General features: G+C 39.3%; 1 long non-coding RNA gene across 1 annotated transcript; it reads right to left on the bottom strand.

Moving 5' to 3' along the window:
- Positions 1-363: 363 nt before the first annotated feature.
- LOC113122061 (uncharacterized) lies at positions 364-19,719 on the bottom strand. The gene is made up of 5 exons (XR_003294822.1): positions 19,615-19,719; positions 18,857-18,954; positions 10,458-10,515; positions 6,229-6,351; positions 364-455 (listed from the first exon to the last, which is right to left on the bottom strand). It is a non-coding gene; the product is annotated as an uncharacterized LOC113122061 (long non-coding RNA).

Raw genomic sequence — 19,719 nt, 5'->3', positions numbered from 1 at the left:
AGTTAAATTATAAGATCAGGATTTCAAAGATTTATTTTCCTATAACTGTAATTTCACACGATATTTACATACTGTAGCACACACATCAAGGATGTGTGTACCCTTATACTCTTCAAACATAATACTTTATGCTTACACAAAAATCATACCAGGATCATACCAGCCAGGATCCAGGTAGCCTGGGGTCACTGTATTTGTCATTTCAGTGAGCACCTATATTGCACAGTATTGCCATGTTGTTTGCCCAACAGCTTTATACTCGCTGCTCTAAAACAAAAGGAAACAGGCATATAAAATGCATAAAGCTGCACTTATCAATAATTTACTGGGAAAAGGGCTGTTCAAAGCATATCTTCCAACTCTGCAGTGCCTTTCAGCTCATTGTTTTGGTTCTCTGACTGACAACTTCACTGGTCTAGTTCAGTCTCAGTCATGCTTCCAGACACAGCAGGCAGCTGTTTTCAGAGAAAAAAAAAGCTGTGATACACCAACAGTACACTATCTGCCACAAGGTTCCACAAAGCAGGCAAAGGTAATGACAAGCTCTACGTGCATGAGATGCATATCACCCTGGGCCCCTCCCTGCCCTCTGTACTGGGGAGGGAATCTCAGGTAAAATCGAAATGGCCCATCCATACATAAAAATACTGCTGAGTTCTGCCCGGGCTTACACAAAAACTATTTTTATCTGGTAAATTTCTGCTGTCAGTCAGTGCTGGTGAAGACAACTTCTCTGGCTGCTGTCCTCTCATTTCCTCTGTGCTGCTGACAGACAGACTGACAGACAGACACATTGCTTCTGACAAGAGACACAGAACAGAGGTCAGAGACTTTACAGACTGAATGAGCTGAATGCTTTGCTTGCACTTAGGCACCATCCACTTTTCGCTTTGGATTCCTGGTATGACAATTTTTTGATGTCACCTGTTCCACTGCTCTATTAAATGTGTACAAATGAAAATGGATAAGACGCAGAGTAGCAGTGGCCCATTACCGCTTAAGATGAGTCAGAATTTAACAGCTTGCAGAATCCTCCTGGGAATCAACCCTGACTTAATCAATCAGTATTTGATGCTCTGCTGAGCTCTGGCAGTAAGATCGATGGCACTAGCTCTATTATAGTAGTCACTTTTGTTTATAATTAGACTCTTTTTATTACCTGAATGGCTAATAGCAGAGTGGTTGTGGAAGCTTTTTAATTAGGTGAACAGAGGAATCTGTAGGGATCAATGAAGACTTACACACACCAAGGTAAGAAGACTGTGAGTATCCAGTTACAGCTGACTCTCACAGATGATGCGGCTCACACACACAGATCAATGGATCTTTGAGCTAATCTTCATATAATATACACATATAAATTAAGCACATTGCTTTAATATACTGTATGTAACACTTCAGCCTTATATTTACCACAGTAACAAATCCTATGCTTATGAAGCTTGATTTTGAAAGTGGAAAACCAAACAAAGTCATTTTGACTTCTCTCCAAAGCCACTCCAGAACACATAATAACACATATTATTTATTCTGGTCCTAGTTCATGCAACCTCCAACTTTTTTTTAGTTTTAGGTTTGCAAATACAATTAATACAATCTTATGGGAGAGTCTTGGCTTGTGCATCGAGTGCAAGGGCAGAGTGTACGCACGTAAGGAGTAGGTTGACAAGCAGGTCGGCCTTACAGTGGTTCTGATCAGGTCAAGTACAATGATTGCTCTGGCTTTTTTTTTTAGCCCTGCTGCTGCACAGAAGATGGATTTTGTTTTTTTCTTTATGTTGTCATAGGTCATTTATTTCTTCATCGCCATCAAGATAAAAAGAGAAATTCAAGAAATGTAATAATAAATGTTTCTGTAAGGAATCACATACTCTACCTTTAAAATAAAAAAAGTACACAGGGCCTTTTCTATAATTAATAAAGATAAATCAAAATCAGATACCTGAAGGTAGAATTTATTGTACAGCTGTTGGATTGGACACCACCCCTTTTAGGTGGGCACCACATAAATTGTCAATTTAGTGTATGTACTACAGACTGTACTTAGATTACACTGTTCACCTGTTACTAACTAATTCCTCATTTCTGTACTGTCACTGCTGCTGTACAATAAAGTCTTGCATTTCAGCCTGACTGAGCCAAACACACATCATTGTTGAAGCAAAATGTAATCAAGTCATTTTATAGCCTGAATTGTTTTCCACACTGCTGATTGTCCATAAGGAAGCTCTCACCCCATTCAAGGTCTTAAAAGAATTGATTCATATCTGTTCAGAGAATAGATAGTAATTTGCCAAGATAACACGAGCCAACATTGAAGGAGAATTATTTACTCACAGCACATAAAATAAGACAGATTAATGTGCTATTTGATGTCCCCAAAGCACCCCTGTCTCTACCAGACTCTGTCCCCTTTCCCCCCACCTCTCCCCACAGCACGACTTTAGTATAAAATGGTGGTCTACACCAACTGAAAGCCTGATACTGTTTGGGCCTTGTAGAGGTTGTGCATGTACTCAGCCTTGTGAAAAGGTATGGATAGAGATCCAGCAGCTAACTGTCTTGCTCAAAACTGACATTATTATGAAGAAACCTTAAATGCACAAGAGGAAAATGTGCAACTAATGTTTGCAAGGGTTAAGTCAACATGAAAATGATCTGTTACCGTCAGCACAGCATCACCTGACTCAGCACCAAGAAGAGTTTTGCTCCTACTGCTCTTAGATAATGGTCACTTGAATAACAACATCTGTAATGACCATCATAAATTATAATGCATTTAATAAAAACACCCAAATGTCATGGCCCACCAATGGGCCTGATTATTATTTCTGATTATTATTTGCACTTTTGCAACGTAGGAGGGACAGGACTCCTGTGCCTTCTAGGCAAACTGGATACTGGTGGCACTGACACCACAACAATCTGCTTTATAACTCTGGAAAGAGCCCACTAGGTCAGTAAGAAGATTACATCCAACAACGCACACTTATCATTTAATTCCTAAATTATACAGATAAAATGTCTGTGGTAAGAGCCACCAGGCCTGAGGAACCAATCCCTTTCTTAAAGGATCAGTCCTGTGAGTTTCTATGAGGGCTTGGCTACTTGGGTGCACAACAAAAGCTGTCTTTGGAAATTTGGTAAGACTAACTGACATGACTGTTTCTGTTCAGTTGCTGGCGAAACACAAGGGCTGTTTTTATATCCTTACCAGTCCAGATGACTTAAAGCACACAAGTCGGAAAACTATGGAACAATGGATACATCAAAAGCTCCTCTTGTTAAAAACAAAGTTTAATGAACTCAGTGCTTCAAGAGCAGTTTCTGTCTTTAGCAGGCATTGCACAGAAGAGAGACCTGGAAAGTTGCTATTGCTCATCATGCAGAAATAATGAACTGCGGATGCTCTGCTTAGCACCAAGGTTTGAGGGAATATCTTTAGTTAATGACAATATGAAAACAGATCATTGGCATCATTGGCCCAGATGTGATACCAGTGAAAATTTAAAGACAAATAGCTTCAGCCTTCAATATATTTGCAAAGTCTTTTGAAAAGAAGGATCTCTGATTTCACTGCAGCCTAAACCCAGTAAACCTTGTAATAACAGACCATAACAGTGTTACCTATTTAAAGTTCTCAGTGTGTTCTGGCTGCAGAGAAACTGTTTGTAGGTGGGTTAATCTTATATATAATTATCCTCACACACAAATAATGACAAGTGGAAATCAGAATCATTGTGTGGGGAAGGGTTTCTATTTTGTCCTTTATTATTTATATTAGCATTCGAACTGGTAGCCATTGCGCTACATTCCCATAAAAATCTTGCAGGACTGGCTATAGAGCAAAGACCAAATTTATTTTTAGATTTCCTTATTTTTAAAACATTAGGAACACTCTGTGATGGACTGGTGACCTTGCCTTTCACCCAAAAAAGAGCTGGGATAGGCTCCAGCAGTTCACTGTGATCCTGGCTGAGAATAAATGGGTATAGATAATGAATGGATGGAGGGATGGAACACTGCATTGTGGCTCTTCATGATCCGATTAGCTATGGTGGAGTGAATTCAGGATACAAAGTAAATGCATACAAATTTTTTATAATATGACTAAATTCAAGGGAAAGTAATAATGCTCAAAATGTGTCATAAATGTCCAAACCCACTCTGGTGCTATTGGGCAGTCCAATTGAAGGTAATGATGATTCATTTTACCAGTAAACCCATTCCTGCTTGAAAACCAGAAAATTACTGTAATACTGCCCTTCCCTCAGTATTTACAGTGTATTAAGAAAAAGCCAAACTGTTGAAAAACACACACACACACACATGCACACAAAACCCTCAAAGTTTTATTTATAGTATAGTTTGTGGTTTCAAGATGTTTGAAACTTCCATTTTACTGTGTCAGCCCAGAAAAGGGGTTAGAAAAGGTCAACAGAAAATAAAAGATCTGTGTGCACCAGATGATGAAAATTTACAGAGTTAGTTGTTAAACAGAACATTCCACATAATCACTTCCTTAAATATCTACAGCTGCAAATTTAATATCATCATCCCCACACCGGCCCTCAACTGCCCCCTGTCTATCTGTATAAACTATAATGCAAAAAGTTTATTGTGGAAAAGGTGTTATCAGCAAAATAATATATAACATTCTCCAATTTAAACATGATGATTTTGTAGTGGTGCGTGACGAAACGCATATGGAAACTGTCAGTACTCTGGTTAAATGAGTACAACACACTGTTACTGGCGAGTGAGGATATAAACTATTACAGTGAAACAAGTAGCATCACGTATTTCAGCGAGGATGTCTCTGTGTTTGTTAAACATAACCAGCTCTTGAAAGGAATAAGTAATTATATTCATCCACAAGCCCAAAGAACAATGGACATGTAAGCCACCATTATTAAGGCATTAACATTACCTTTTGTCAGCTATTTCCAGTATTTATTGGTTAGGTTCATGTAGGCTGGTATATAGTACTTTGCATGTTTAATATAATAGATCTAAAATACAATATCCAGCACTTATTATAATAACAATTTAAATATCGATGTATTTGATTTCCTGCAGAGTGCCTTATAAAGGGTCAAGAAGTCTGTTAGAGATCTTGGAGCTGGATGAGATCACACTGATCAAAGTGATTGGGTCTATCTGATGTTGTGTGTTAAAAACAGAAGGTACTGGACCATCTTTACCCAACACCGAAGTGGTTGCAGCATTAAAATGCCAGAAGTCAGTATTTGATATATGTTTTTTCCAACAGGTATCCAATAGCACCTGCAGGAAGTCAGCCCCTAACTTCAATAAAATGTTTGGATGATTCCCCCAGTCATGAAATCTGGATCTCAGATTGGGGATTCAATTAAATGCATACTACTTGAAAGGATAAAATTATATTTCTTTGTATGTTTTGGGATAAACGATATACAGTGTTGGGTTTTGATGTGCTGTATGTCTTGAAACCATTAGCCCAGGGTGCATGGCTGGGTTAAGAATAAAGATCTGCATCTCAGCTCCAAACAGCATATGATTGTGGTTTTAGGTTTTGAGTCAAACAATATGTGATCCATATGGTCTGGCCTGCTTTTGTTTAAATTAAGAATTTATAATATTCTCTTTTTCACTGTTGCCTGTTGTGCAGTTTTATTACTTCATCAATGCATAACCTTTTCAACTAGAGGTTGAGTCATGGCAAGTGGACTTTCAGTTCTTTAAAAGTGAAATGTTTCGCCACCCATCCAAGTGGCTTCATCACTTTTAAAGAACTGAAAGTCCAGTTGCCACCTCTAGATTACTTTCCCTGGACAACTTCTGCTGCTGGTTTTGTTGCTGCTTCTCTAAGCTTGATTATCAATTTGGAGAGAGACAGAGGGGATAGATCAGCTAATTTATGGTCATATTGTGAGCTCTGCATTTGCTGTCAACTTGTCACGGCTCTGGCTTCAATGGGTCACACACACCGGTCAGGATCTAATTAGATCAAGCTGTTTTCCATCACTCTGCCTGGGCCAGCACATCAATAGTTTTGTTTGGATGCTGGCCCTGTCACATGTGTGTCGCACTCGCACTTCTCTAGATGTTTCATCACCAATGTAGCCACTGGTGCACTTTCTTCCATTCCATTATTATTTTTGATTAAGTGCTCCCATTAAACAAAGGGGGGTCATTAACTGTGTATAAATATTACACTATACTACTTTAATACACAGAATTGGTTACCTTATCTGATATGAAGGAGAGGAGTTGAGTGGGATGATATTGCATTCCTATCTGGCATAGATCAACCAGGACCATGCTGACTCAAACAGTAGGTCTGGCAGGCCTGTGTCATTGGAGATCAGCCTTAGGAGTTTGAAGAGAGAATTCAATATCATTACACTGTTGGAGCTATTCACTATTAACTTAATGTAAAATATCAGATCAAAGATCAGGTGAGGGTGTAAGACTAAAGGTGAAGGTATAAGAAACATCTCCTACTGTGAAACAGGGTGCAGTGATTACAACAACAAAGACATGCAGTAGTATACAGGACTGTTTCATGTGGCCTTTAGGATGAGATCCATGTGAGTAAAACCATTCCATGTGAGCGCACATGGCTCAAGAGAGGGCAATGCAATGGAAAATTTTGTTTCCTCACAAAGTGTGTTAACATCATGATTTAAACTACTAAACCATGTTTTGACATATAATGGCTAATAGTCAATAAACTGAAAGTCTTTAAAATAAATCACAGAAAATGATTATGAAAATGATTCCTCTTCAGAATAAAACTGATATCAATGAATGAACAAAAGGTTAAAGGACCAATTTTGCCAGGGACACATTTTGACTTCAAAATCATTTAATCTTAATCATCATATGAGTAATGAATAATCCTGCATTCAGCATTTAACACAACATCTCATTTTCTCAAAATCTGGAGTGCTCATCTTTGCATGTCAAAAAGGGCTAAAACTGTGACTCCTGTGACTCACATCGTCACAAATTCATGACCAGAGCACTGCCAGAGACACAAGGCATCACTCAGGGAGTCAGAGGTTAAAGGATAACAATCAATAGGTGCTGGGTTGTAGCACAGACAAGCAGCTGACAGGTTGTCAACATACAGTGGGTACGGAAAGTATTCAGACCCCTTTAAATTTTTCACTCTTTGTGTCATTGCAGCCATTTGCCAAAATCAAAAAAGTTCATTTTATTTCTCATTAATGTACACTCAGCACCCCATCTTGACAGAAAAAAACAGAAATGTAGAAATTTTTGCAAATTTATTAAAAAAGAAAAACTGAAATATCACATGGTACAGCCATGAGCCATGAGTCTTCCTGGGAATGATGCAACAAGTTTTTCACACCTGGATTTGGGGATCCTCTGCCATTCTTCCTTGCAGATCCTCTCCAATTCTGTCAGGTTGGATGGTGAACGTTGGTGGGCAGCCATTTTCAGGTCTCTCCAGAGATGCTCAATTGGGTTTAGGTCAGGGCTCTGGCTGGGCCAGTCAAGAATGGTCACAGAGTTGTTCCAAAGCCACTCCTTTGTTATTTTAGCTGTGTGCTTAGGGTCACTGTCCTGTTGAAAGGTGAACCTTCGGCCCAGTCTGAGGTCCTGAGCACTCTGGAAGAGGTTTTCTTCCAGGATATCTCTGTACTTGGCCACATTCATCTTTCCTTCAATTGCAACCAGTCGTCCTGTCCCTGCAGCTGAAAAACACCCCCACAACATGATGCTCCCACCACCATGTTTCACTGTAGGGATTGTATTGGGCAGGTGATGAGCAGTGCCTGGTTTTCTCCACACATACCGCTTAGAATTAACGCCAAAAAGTTCAATCTTGGTCTCATCAGACCAGAGAATCTTATTTCTCATAGTCTGGGAGTCCTTCATGTGTTTTTTGGCAAACTCTATGCAGGCTTTCATGTGTCTTGCACTGAGGAGAGGCTTCCGTCGGGCCTCTCTGCCATAAAGCCCCGACTGGTGGAGGGCTGCAGTGATAGTTGACTTTGTAGAACTTTCTCCCATCTCCCTACTGCATCTCTGGAGCTCAACCCCAGTGATCTTTGGGTTCTTCTTTACCTCTCTCACCAAGGCTCTTCTCCCACGATTGCTCAGTTTGGCTGGACGGCCAGGTCTAGGAAGAGTTCTGGTCGTCCCAAACTTTTTCCATTTGAGGATTATGGAGGCCACTGTGCTGTTAGGAACCTTGAGTGCTGCAGAAATCCTTTTGTAACCTTGGTCAGATCTGTGCCTTGCCACAATTCTGTCTCTGAGCTCCTTGGGCAGTTCCTTTGACCTCATGATTCTCATTTGCTCTGACATGCACTGTGAGCTGTAAGGTCTTATATAGACAGGTGTGTGCCTTTCCTAATCAAGTCCAATCAGTTTAATTAAACACAGCTGGACTCCAATGAAGGAGCAGAACCATCTCAAGGAGGATCAGAAGAAATGGACAGCATGTGAGTTAAATATGAGTGTCACTGCAAAGGGTCTGAATACTTATGACCATGTGATATTTCAGTTTTTCTTTTTTAATAAATTTGCAAAAATTTCTACATTTCTGTTTTTTTCTGTCAAGATGGGGTGCTGAGTGTACATTAATGAGAAATAAAATGAACTTTTTTGATTTTGGCAAATGGCTGCAATGACACAAAGAGTTAAAATTTTAAAGGGGTCTGAATACTTTCCGTACCCACTGTAAGTCTTATGACATCTGTTTATGGGCATTAGTCACAGCACGGTGGCATACTGTACAGTAGAAAGTGCTTTCTCGAGAGTCTAAAATCTACATGTGCACAGTACATCTAACAGCCTTATTCAGTTTTTAGGGCAATTAAAATAGCAATAAGCAACCATGAGGGAAGAGTAGAGGTTTAACAATGTGGCTCTGGCGGCACAGTGTTTTCATAGCATACTGCTTGAAGAACTGAAAGGGATGCTTTTTCCCTGAATCTCCAATGCTGGCTGCCACGCAAAATAAGTCTGAACAATTAAATGCTTCAGGTTGCAAGTTAGTTTAAAGACACTGGGTGATGGTAGCAAAGTATATTATATTAAAGTCCAGACACCACCACTGTGTTTGGCGGATTATGATTGGCTGACCGTGCTGTCAATCTCTTGGCAACTATAGCGTCATTCTATTGGCTTTAACGATTCAAACAAGGTGTCAGTTACTGAAATCGGCCAATCCATTGCGGAGATACAGCCCTGGGCGATGACATATGATATTCATTGACATAAGAGATATTCATTAAAACATTGCTTTTTTTTTTGTTAGGCGAGGCTGAATTTTTTTAATTTTTGCTGCGTGCCATCTTCATTTCCTCCTCACCAGTAACACATATACTGATATTTACACAGCTGAACAAATCTCAAGTGTTCCCTTCAATATGACACCAAAAGTATTCAAATAGACCTTGTGGTTGCGGAGATATACTCATTTCAATATAGGTATATAGTGTCAATATACAATTTTCGAGCAGAGTTCTAAAAAATAGGCCTAGGTTTTATTGGGTTAAAATTGTGTTTTTGGTCATGATGGTCTTATTACATGAGATTATTTGATACGCTACAATATTATATAAGAATTAAGCATTAAATATAAATTAAATTTTAAATACAGTAAATATGTTTTCAAATTGAAAACTTTGATGGCTTTGAGTTTTGGGATCAGAGCATTAAGGACACAAATGCAGAGACTGTGGAGACAGGCTGAAGCAACATAATAGACTATCATTAGTAATCAGAATCATATCATCTGCCTGAGCTGCATTGGTCAGGAAAATCCCATTAGAAGATCGGAATTCATTTGCAGCGACGAAGATTGTCATATACATGCTGTCTGCAATGTCTGCAGTGCAAACTTTTGGTCAGAATCCATGGAAAAACATCAATTGTAATTTGGGGTTACATCAACATGGGGTGGATGTTCCTTTCCTTCACATGGGAACCTAATTTATGGTCAAATTCTGAGATTGAAATCACAGGGAAAGTAAAGGCGCAGCTGTCTGTCTGGATCAGATGGGACTACATGGCTGGAATGAGGAACACACAGGGTGGTACAGCAACTGAGGTTTCACTACAGGGCTGCTGCCTGCATGTTTGATTGTGTCCAGAGGGTCAAGTCAGTAGTTCAAGGTCCATTTTCAACAGTGTGTTTGGGAAAAGTTACTGTAGGCACTGGTTGGGTCATTTTGGAGCAGGTTATTATGTCAAAACAAGGGCTTTCATCCTGTTGAACCTGCATGCTTCATAAGACAAGTACAATATACAGAGGATGTAGCACATAGTTGTTACATATAGTACAACAGAAAACAAAAAAGAGAGGCATATACAGTTTCATATGATATAATCTCTGGGATCTTGGGAATAGGGTAAAATGACAGGGTGTACTTCCCTATGGAGGAGGCAAGATGACACCAAAACCTCTCACAACATACTGGGATGTTTCCACTCACCCAACCATCTTCAAACGTCCTGAGCCAACTGCGACACAGTGATGCATCCCTACTCCATCTGCAAACGTAAATACAGTACAGCACGCTACGTATAGGTCAGCACCCAAACCAGCCGCACTGTCATTACGACTGACCTGAGTAAATATTTGATATGGCAAAAATGAGAGTTAAGGATAAAAGAATAAAATAAAAACAGCAGATGTGCAATTACATCACTGCCATGGCCTTTGAAGTCATATCGCATGATACTGCTGAGGTCACATAAGGACATGTGCTGTAGCATACAGTACATGTACTGGCACATTGTGGTGCTGGCCAAGGTCTCAGAATGGAAAACACACAATAATTTAACATGGATGAGCAATCCACAGGCAAAAACAAGTGTGGTGGTAATGGCTGCAGTTCATCTCCAGACATCTGTGAATAACAACCTGGGGCTAGAGCACAACAGCCAGTAAAATAACAGTAAAATGAAATACAGTCTTCATATCTTTCTTGCATTGATCTCAGGGTGAAACACTTTCTGTGTCACATGAAAGCAGAAGGCAGTGCTGCCTGGTGAGTAATAGGACTGAATGATAGACTGTGCCAGGATACCTGCCTGGTGTTCACCTCCTCTAAATCTGTGGTTTAATTTTAGAAAACATGGTTGTTCTACGAGAGACTGGAGACTTTGACCAAAGCAATTGTTTCATGGTTCTTAGGTCTGGTGAGGAAGTTCATATTTTTTATGTGTCTGCACCGCAGGAACTTGGAACTATAATAGTCCTGAGAACACTACTTTGGCAACGTTTTCAACTCCAACTTCAGAATTGGTCATTTGCCAGTACAATAAAAAAACATGAGTGTCGTTGATTCATCAGTCACTAACTTAAGGCAATGCAGCACCAACAACTGCCATTTTAAAGGTTAGTTTTAGTAGTGTAGTACTACTACTACTCGTACTACTACCACTGCTGCTGCTGCTGCTGATGCCAAAGTCTGGGCTGATAACAGAGAAAATCCTTATGGTTTAAAGTGAAATGTGAATATTTTTGCTGCTGTTGTTGCTGAATGTTGGTCAGAACAGAAGCGATGTTGCTATACCAACACTCAAAAGGCTTATGTTCATTCAGCTTTCCTGCTGGTGGTGTGAATGTGAACAGAAAAAAGGCCCTTATGGTCTGTAATTCTTGGGTCTATTCCTTAGTGGGGTAGTTCCTAAAATTCCCTAGAGCTGTTTGGTCCAAAAACATGTAAAGAATTGCATAAATGAGATTTCAGCTATGACAATTTGATAAGAATCATCCTGTAATTTGGCCTGTTTCTGTATTTGGAATGAACTCACATATTTGGCACCTGTGGTCACAAATTTACCTCTGTTTCTGTCTTTGATTTGTGTCTTTACAAGTTCATCATTCTGCCAAGATTTGATGTTGAATTGTAAAAGTGGAGCGAGTTTTTCATCAGATGATACTATATTTTCCTCTGCTCAGCTGGAAGGATCAGGCTAGAGATCCAAATAGGTACTAATTCCCAATAAACCTGGAATGCTGGATTGTTTCCTGGATCTTACTGTACCTGTGCTTTTAATCAGACGGCTGCTTGGCTTACAGTTTGTTGAACTGTAGTGGGAATCGGGAGAGTTTTTTGCTGGGGAGTCACACAAAAAATCTATGGGATCAGGGGAAAAAACTATAAAACTAAATAATACAGTATGTTAAAAATTATTTTCACATTATCCGCTCAGTGGGTGGTGAAGGTTGAATTTTTAGAGAATATGTAAAAGTTTTATTTTTCTTTCCCTGCTTTATTGGGTAAAGTATTTTGGGGGTATCAGGTTCTATGAAGAGTGTCAAGATTACTGCTGGGAAAGTACTGATGTCACCACAGTCAAACTATCAATCATGGGGCATATGCACAGTGTGTGTGTGTGTGTGTGTGTGTGGTCCCTGCCTATCTACAGTATGTGAATGTTTATGACAGGCTGAAAATCAAAAGTGTGTCCTTAAGTAAAAATGAGCGGATATCACACTGAAAAGAGAAACAGACATTCAAATTTCAAAAGAAAAAGGAATAGAGCATTTGGTCTTATTTGCTTGGATCAAAATATCCGTAAGAAACTAATAACTGTAATGTGCTGTAAGATAAGCTTGAACAGAGGAGAGAGCAGATAGGGGTGAAAATACAGACAGTCTCAGCTGTATTTAGCCATGTGTCAAACAGGGTATGTGGCGATGAGAAACAGCCGTCAGTGAGAGTAACCCTGGTCAGTGGATAAACACACACATGCAAGGAGAAACATGAATAAACTAAAAAGCAGAGGAAACAGACAGAAGTTACCAAAAGGAAAGAGATCAGAGGGTTTCATTCATGACACAATTAATGTGAACATACTCATACATATTCAGAAAAGTGCACATGTGGATACAAATGAGAATTTTGGTTATTATTATATTAAACACTGTGGAAAACAGGAGACTAAAGCTATGATGTGAGTTTTTTATATAGTTCTAGTACATAAGCACACAGTAAGGCACTATTTCAAGGAATACACAACAGTAGCTCTCAAGGGACTCGGAACATTTCCTTTTCAAGCTTATTGTATCTTAGGTCAAAGACAGGCAACAACAAAATGGATATTTATTTAGATGGAAATGTCATATATCATTACCTTAAAAAACAGGCATAGAATACAAGTCCAAAGGGTACAAGCTAAATTTCTCAGTCACATTGAATATACTGTAATTCATATGATCTCATTTAGTCCAATCAACAATTGTCAACACAACCATCTCTCTCCAAATACTGGAAACCTGAGAACTTTAGATGTGGGATTTCATGACAACATAAACAGACCCAAATGTTCATGACAACCCATTCCTGGTAAAGGTTTTAACTTTACATTCACAAATTCTCATCTGGTCCTTTTTTTTTTTTTCATTTTTTTCATCACGTCCGACAGCCGAGCTCAGCTTCGCCTGGTCCAGCCAATTCATGGTTTTAGAGTAACATAACAATTTGAGATGAAGGAATGATGAGTGGTAGGTTCTCACAAGTGTAGTATTACAAAGTGCATGCATGCCTGTGTGTCTTTAGCATAGGGTTCATTACAATTTCCCCAAATATTTGCCCTGGGTGTAGGGCTGGTCAGTGTTGGGGGCTGTGGAGACAGAGGGCGTGTCTGTAGCGAGCCAGTGCTTTTGAAAGGAGATCAGAGCAAGTTCTGGCCTAATTGCCAGCATGTTTACACCTACACATCTGGGCCGTGTCGCCATCTGCTGAGTGATGGGGAACATGGAAGAACAGGTCAACACAGAAAAATTCACCCAGTCGGTGTTAAGAACACATGTAGACCAAGTGGCAGCCAGTGAACATTAAAGGTAAACACTTTGGAAAAAAATTTCTGTTTCAATTGGAGTAACAATAAAATTATCTACTGAGGAAATGCCACAGCTTTTGTTCTAAAACCTTTCTTTCTTAGATGTAAGGAGGATGAATGGCCCAACCAGTGATTGATTCCATTCCTGTTTTAGTTGAAAAGTTGACTCTGTCCATGTGAAGATTTTAACCCTTTCTCTGAGTCTTACTGTCTACAGCAATATCAGCCTGTCACACAGGTAGTGGGTCCATGTCTTAGGCCAAGACTTACATATCTGAGCAGGAATTGGATGGACTCTCATGAAATTTGGCACACACATTCATGTCCCACTTGGGATGACTTTTCATTTAGTGTATTCATCAGGTCCAAACATTCACTTGAGACATACTTTGTGACCAAATACCACTTCTATACCCACCTCATCTGTGTTTTGTGTTTAGCTAAGATAAGTAAATGATTAGTAAACACACTAAACTCGGATGATGAGCTTCTACTGTATATGCCTGAGTACACCCTCACATAGCCTTGGAGTTGTTTTTAAAAATTTGGGTTTGAGTAGCCTTTCCAGAAGTCCATTTATTTTATAGTAACAAACTTTACCACCTATTAACTTTCTTTTTGTTTCCAAGTACTTATAAAGTAGAAATAAGGCAATGACTCACTTTGCTCAGTCGATGGCTTTGAGGTTAGCAATCCAGGCAAATCTGAAACAGCTGATAAAATTCCTTTATTAAGGCATAAGGGACCAACCCATGTTGATTCCCTGACAAATACTTTCTCATGCAGAAGGTTCCCCTGAAGTTTTTTTTTAATACTGACTGAGCTTAGCAATCATTGTTTATGTCTTTTGTCCCTTGCCACAACCTGAGAGCACTTCATTTATTATTTTTTTGTATTCATTTTAAAACTACCAGTAGAGCAGTTCTTTTCTCTATGGAGTAATGAATAGGATGTGAGGTAAATTATAAGCTCTATTTGGGGTATCATATACTGCATGGTTGCCATACAGTTTTCACGAAAACTAAAATGGATGTGAATTAATTCACAAGATTATAGTGCAATGTAAGTGGTGCTCTCCACTGCTTACTCATTTATAAAGTGTAGACAAATGAACATGTAGAGGCTTTAATTCAAGTTTCAGTTTTAAAGGCGTCTCAGTGGGAAGCCAAGGGAAATGTTTGCCAGCCGCACCCACACTTCCTACTCAAGCCCGCTTCCACGGAGGACACAAACCCAAAACAGCTATCAGTATTAAGACATAGCTTCCTCTTATCAACACTGCCACAGGGAGAATGAACAGTTTGTTCCGAAAAATATCTACTATTATGCCTTAAATCACCCGTGTCACACATGATTGGGGGAACAAACACTTGTCTTAATTACTAGCAGCCACAATATTCATTTAAGCTATGATTCATTATTATTTATGCAACAAATGTGCCAAAACATTTGTTTAAACAAAATCTTTAGCAGACATGGCATCACAGCTATTCATAAAACCCTGCAGTACGACAATCAAACCAGCATTGAGTTTCTGCACTGAGTGGAGTGTTTTACACTATCTCAATTTGAACTGGACTGTCACAGTGAAAAGATTTGCACCGAGTGCTGTGAAGACCTTGCTTGCTGCAGGCAGCCATTGTTTCCTCCATTGTTCTCCCTGGTGACTTAAATAAAGAGAGTCTCCAAAGCCACACAGCTCTAAATATGTATTTTTGCTGTGCTAATTAGAGACTGTCTGTCAAGTGGGCACTGAGCCCAGGATGAGGGATGGCTAAATATACCAAAACAAAAGCAAAGCTTCCAAATGCAAAATTATAAACATTTAGACAGAAAGTCGTGGACAAAAATTGTAAATATAACTGGAAAGGTGACTTTTTGTGTGTGTTTGTTTTATTGATGGAAAAATACAGCAGTGACACAAGTTTTGAAAATGTGGCTGAGCTAATAGTGATGAGTATTTTGTATTGAGCCAGTTGCTAGATACAAATTTTTCTGTCTGCCATTTGCTGCTGGACTGACAGCTCATAGTGTATTTATGACAGCTTTTGTTGCTGAAAACAGCTGCCTGCTACAGCTGGGAATGAGTTGTTGAGCGTGGTGGGAGTGAAACAAAACAGTTATGTTGTGGGTCCTAAAACCAAGACAATGGGCTGAAAGAGGCTAAATTGTTCCGTAGATGTGAGGGTTGGGTCCAGATTCTGTGTGGTTGTCTCTACAAACAACCCCTTTGACATTACACATAGTCCTTTGATTTATTATGAATATATAAAAAACTGAGTTTTGCAGCTGTAACGGCTTTCTAATCCTCACATGCAATGAGAAAATCAGAAATATATTTTTTTTTGCTGTGCTCTAATATTCTTCTGTGTGTCATATTTCCTTACAAAGGAAAAAAAAAAATCTCACACTACCATGTATTATGAGATATTATATAAGTAACTTATGAGCAAAAATGTGTCTGTGAAATTCCTTCATTCTGGATGGATCCCTGCATTCCAGTGCCAGATTCAAATTCATATGACATGCCTCGGAGGAAAGTTGGCACTGTGAGTTAAAGACATTCTTAGCAGGAGCATACCAAGGTATGTCTGGTGATTTTCTTCAACTAAACTGAATCTAGGAAATGAGAAATTATTCAAGTGAAACTCCAAACCCTGGGAATGCTTCAAATTTCTAACTAAAATAATTCCACAAACACTTGTATGTTTTCTCACCCAAAAATACATCCGTTATAATTGCAATAATCCTGGCATCTCAGACAGTAGAGGCATTTTGGTCTGCAGTGTTTTTTTGGGGTTTTTTTTCCAAAAGAGTCTGGTTTATATTTTTGTCTCTGAGTAGTAGCACAAGGGTAATAATCTAATTTACTCCTCCAGTGCAATCTCAGCGGTGTCAGGGGTCAGTCAATTGCCATCATTTTAACCATCATGTCACCGGTCCCTCTCACTCCTGCCTCGCTCCCAGCTCAGATTCAAGTGCTCTGACTCAGCCTCCAGGAAGGTGAAATGTTTTACTGTTCACACATTTCCCCCTCGCTGACCTCAAATGACTCCTCTCTTCCCTCCCTGCAAAATAGCGTTCCTTGAGATCCTTCAGCACCGCCGCTCAACAGTGCATCTGACACATCTGGGAACCAAGAGTGGATTAAGTGCTCTGTGTCTACAAGTGTTTTTGAAAAGAGAGAGTGCGTCAAAGGCAGAACAATGAAAGTCCCAAGTAGCATGTTCAAACTGTGGGGACACATGATCGACAAAAATTGAAAAGCATAACAGCATATTTATAAAGCTTGAATCGGTAGGCTTACCAAGAGTCATGTGTTAATATCATGCTTTGTTAATGGGCGCTATAAAGCAAATTGAACATATAGTGATGAGTGCTGGGCATCGTTAAAATTTGTCATAAAATTATAAGAGCACTGGTGTCTGGAGCTTTTACAGCTGATGGTTCGAAGCCTTATGAAAAATGAACTTTCCCACTCTGCCTTTTCCTGTTTTGTAGATAATGTCTGAGCTGAACAACTACACAATGTGGAATGAGGCTGTTTCCCAGAGGAAGCTCTTTATCTGTGTTTATATGTGGAGTGCAGAAAGTTGCAGATCTGTTCATCCACAAATTTAAATCTTGGACACGCGACTGGAATCACATTATGTGAAGAGTGATATGAGTGACTAAACAATGTGATCATCAACATTGATGAACATCAAAGGGCTGGATGGAGATGAAGAGCAGTGGGGCCGGTTGATCGATCACATCCGCTCTCTTTTACCTATATTGAACTTCTCTCCAACCAGCTGTGGAACAGAGTCTGCACCAGCTGACCACACACAGCTCACAGTGCCCTGATTGAGTATATGTAAAGGATAATAATAACTAAAAAATAAATAAATAAATAAAAACTTAAAATATGGCAGTGCTTCATTTGCAGACACACCCACATTCATATGCATAATTACAAAGTGAAACCTAAGCGTGAACTAGCTCGATTAGGGATTTCACTTTGGATCTGACTTGTCTCACTGAGTTCGGCCCATCTGTCACTCTAAGTTAAAACGGTGTAATCATCTGCACTTTATGTTCTCTTGGAACCATCGCGTGTCTGTCAAAAATCAGACACGACAAAAAGTATTCAACAAAATGGAAAATAAAGTGTAGAAAAAAAAAACTGGTTGTGACAGTTTCAGATTTAAAGCCACCAAATGAACAATTTGAACAATTCCATCTCTGGCTCTACCCACTGGCAGCACTAAAGAAGAATAAGCCCAAGATAAATGTATTGAAAGTAACATAGAGACTCCACCTCTTTTGGCAGATGGCCTAATACTTTTAAAGATGCTACAATAAAATAAACGTTCTACACACATAGGACACAAAGAAATAACATAGCCTGTTTAGTTTTCTTCCTTTCCAGTATCAGGCATTAAAAGTTCCAAAAACTATAGGCCTGCTTGTATTATTACCCTACCTTATACAAAATATGACTGCTTTATACATGAACGTAAAATACAAAAAAATAATTGAGAAAGTTATGTGAAGAAGATTATTCAGATTACTTGGACTACAAAAACACTGGTCATTGTAAAGTAATGAGACAGTAATGAATCAGATCTTAAGGAGCCCAGGTATACTTCAAACAAAGAACCAGAACAGGTTCATTTCAGTAATCTTGTTAAGATGATTTTTAATTTTTTTTTTTTTAATCATGTTATATCAACCACTCCGACTTCACTGGAAGTCAACAGATAATCTGTGGCAGGGGGGGAAAGGCCAAGTGTCCTATTCTGACCTCAGGCTCAGGTAGACCTGAAACACACTGTCACACGAAGGGTTTGTGTTTATAGCTGTTTCAAACGAGTACACACACGAAGACAAGGTGAGAAGCCAGCATTCATATGAGGATTGAGAAGCGTACAAATAGGGATAGAGGTGCTTACAGCATAAAAGACGGCATGCTTGTTGAATTGCCATTCTGCTCCACAGATAGTGACCTGATTAGTCATTTAATGACGAATGTGAGAGCAGACAGGCTACTACGAACCTTTTGTTGAAAGTTTTCTTCATCTTCCTTCTGATGACTTTCTTTCCAGACAAACTCCCAACAGTGTTGAGTAGACCTTAGTATGCTTTTCCTCCCTTCTGTCATGGGTCATTAGAAAGACGGATCCAGTGAAAGAGGAAAGGGAATAATTTACATTAACAAAACAAGCGGTTTTATTTAAAAACATGGCTTTCAAAAAGTAAGTAGCATGTTTTCCTTAGTATGTACTAGACACCAAATTTCTGTCACCAAGAAACCAGTGCAAATATAGACTTGAACATGTTTCTGTTCCAGCCAATGACGTCCTCCCCAAAAATACTTTTTATGTCTGCAAAGGTTAACGTGGAGCTAGAGCTTTACAAGCATCATGGTCCCATACTTAGATGTTTGCGTTTGTGTCATATAAACTTCCACAAACAATAACGTGATGCTCCCACCAGGCTGGAGAATAGAACTGTTGCATGACTTAGTGACAGACTCCCTGTTTGTCATTGAGGGTGTAAGAATGTGAGCCTGACATGCAACGCTCCTTCAGTTAGGGCTGGAAATAATTTCATTGCCACACAAATTAGCAGCACTTACATACTTCAGATGAGACTGAGCTACCCTCTGTGTCTAACAGGATGACACTGGTACACAAACGCAAGTGTAGGATTTGTACACATCACAAGCTCTTCTTTACAACACGATATCAAGATGTGCAATACAAGGCACAGTCCCAGCAAAGGCTGAGCATTCCCATCACAAGAACAGCTCACCGTTTAGTTAGAACTTTACTATTTTAGTTCACTCTCACCACTGGCACAACATCATTTTGGAGACAGCAGGCAGCTGTTTTCTACAATAAAATATGGAACACACAC

The sequence above is a fragment of the Mastacembelus armatus genome, chromosome 16, assembly GCF_900324485.2.
Source record: "Mastacembelus armatus chromosome 16, fMasArm1.2, whole genome shotgun sequence".
Lineage (NCBI taxonomy): Eukaryota > Metazoa > Chordata > Actinopteri > Synbranchiformes > Mastacembelidae > Mastacembelus > Mastacembelus armatus.
The sequence above is the reverse complement of the archived record's forward strand: the minus strand, read 5'-3'. Positions and strand labels throughout refer to the sequence as shown.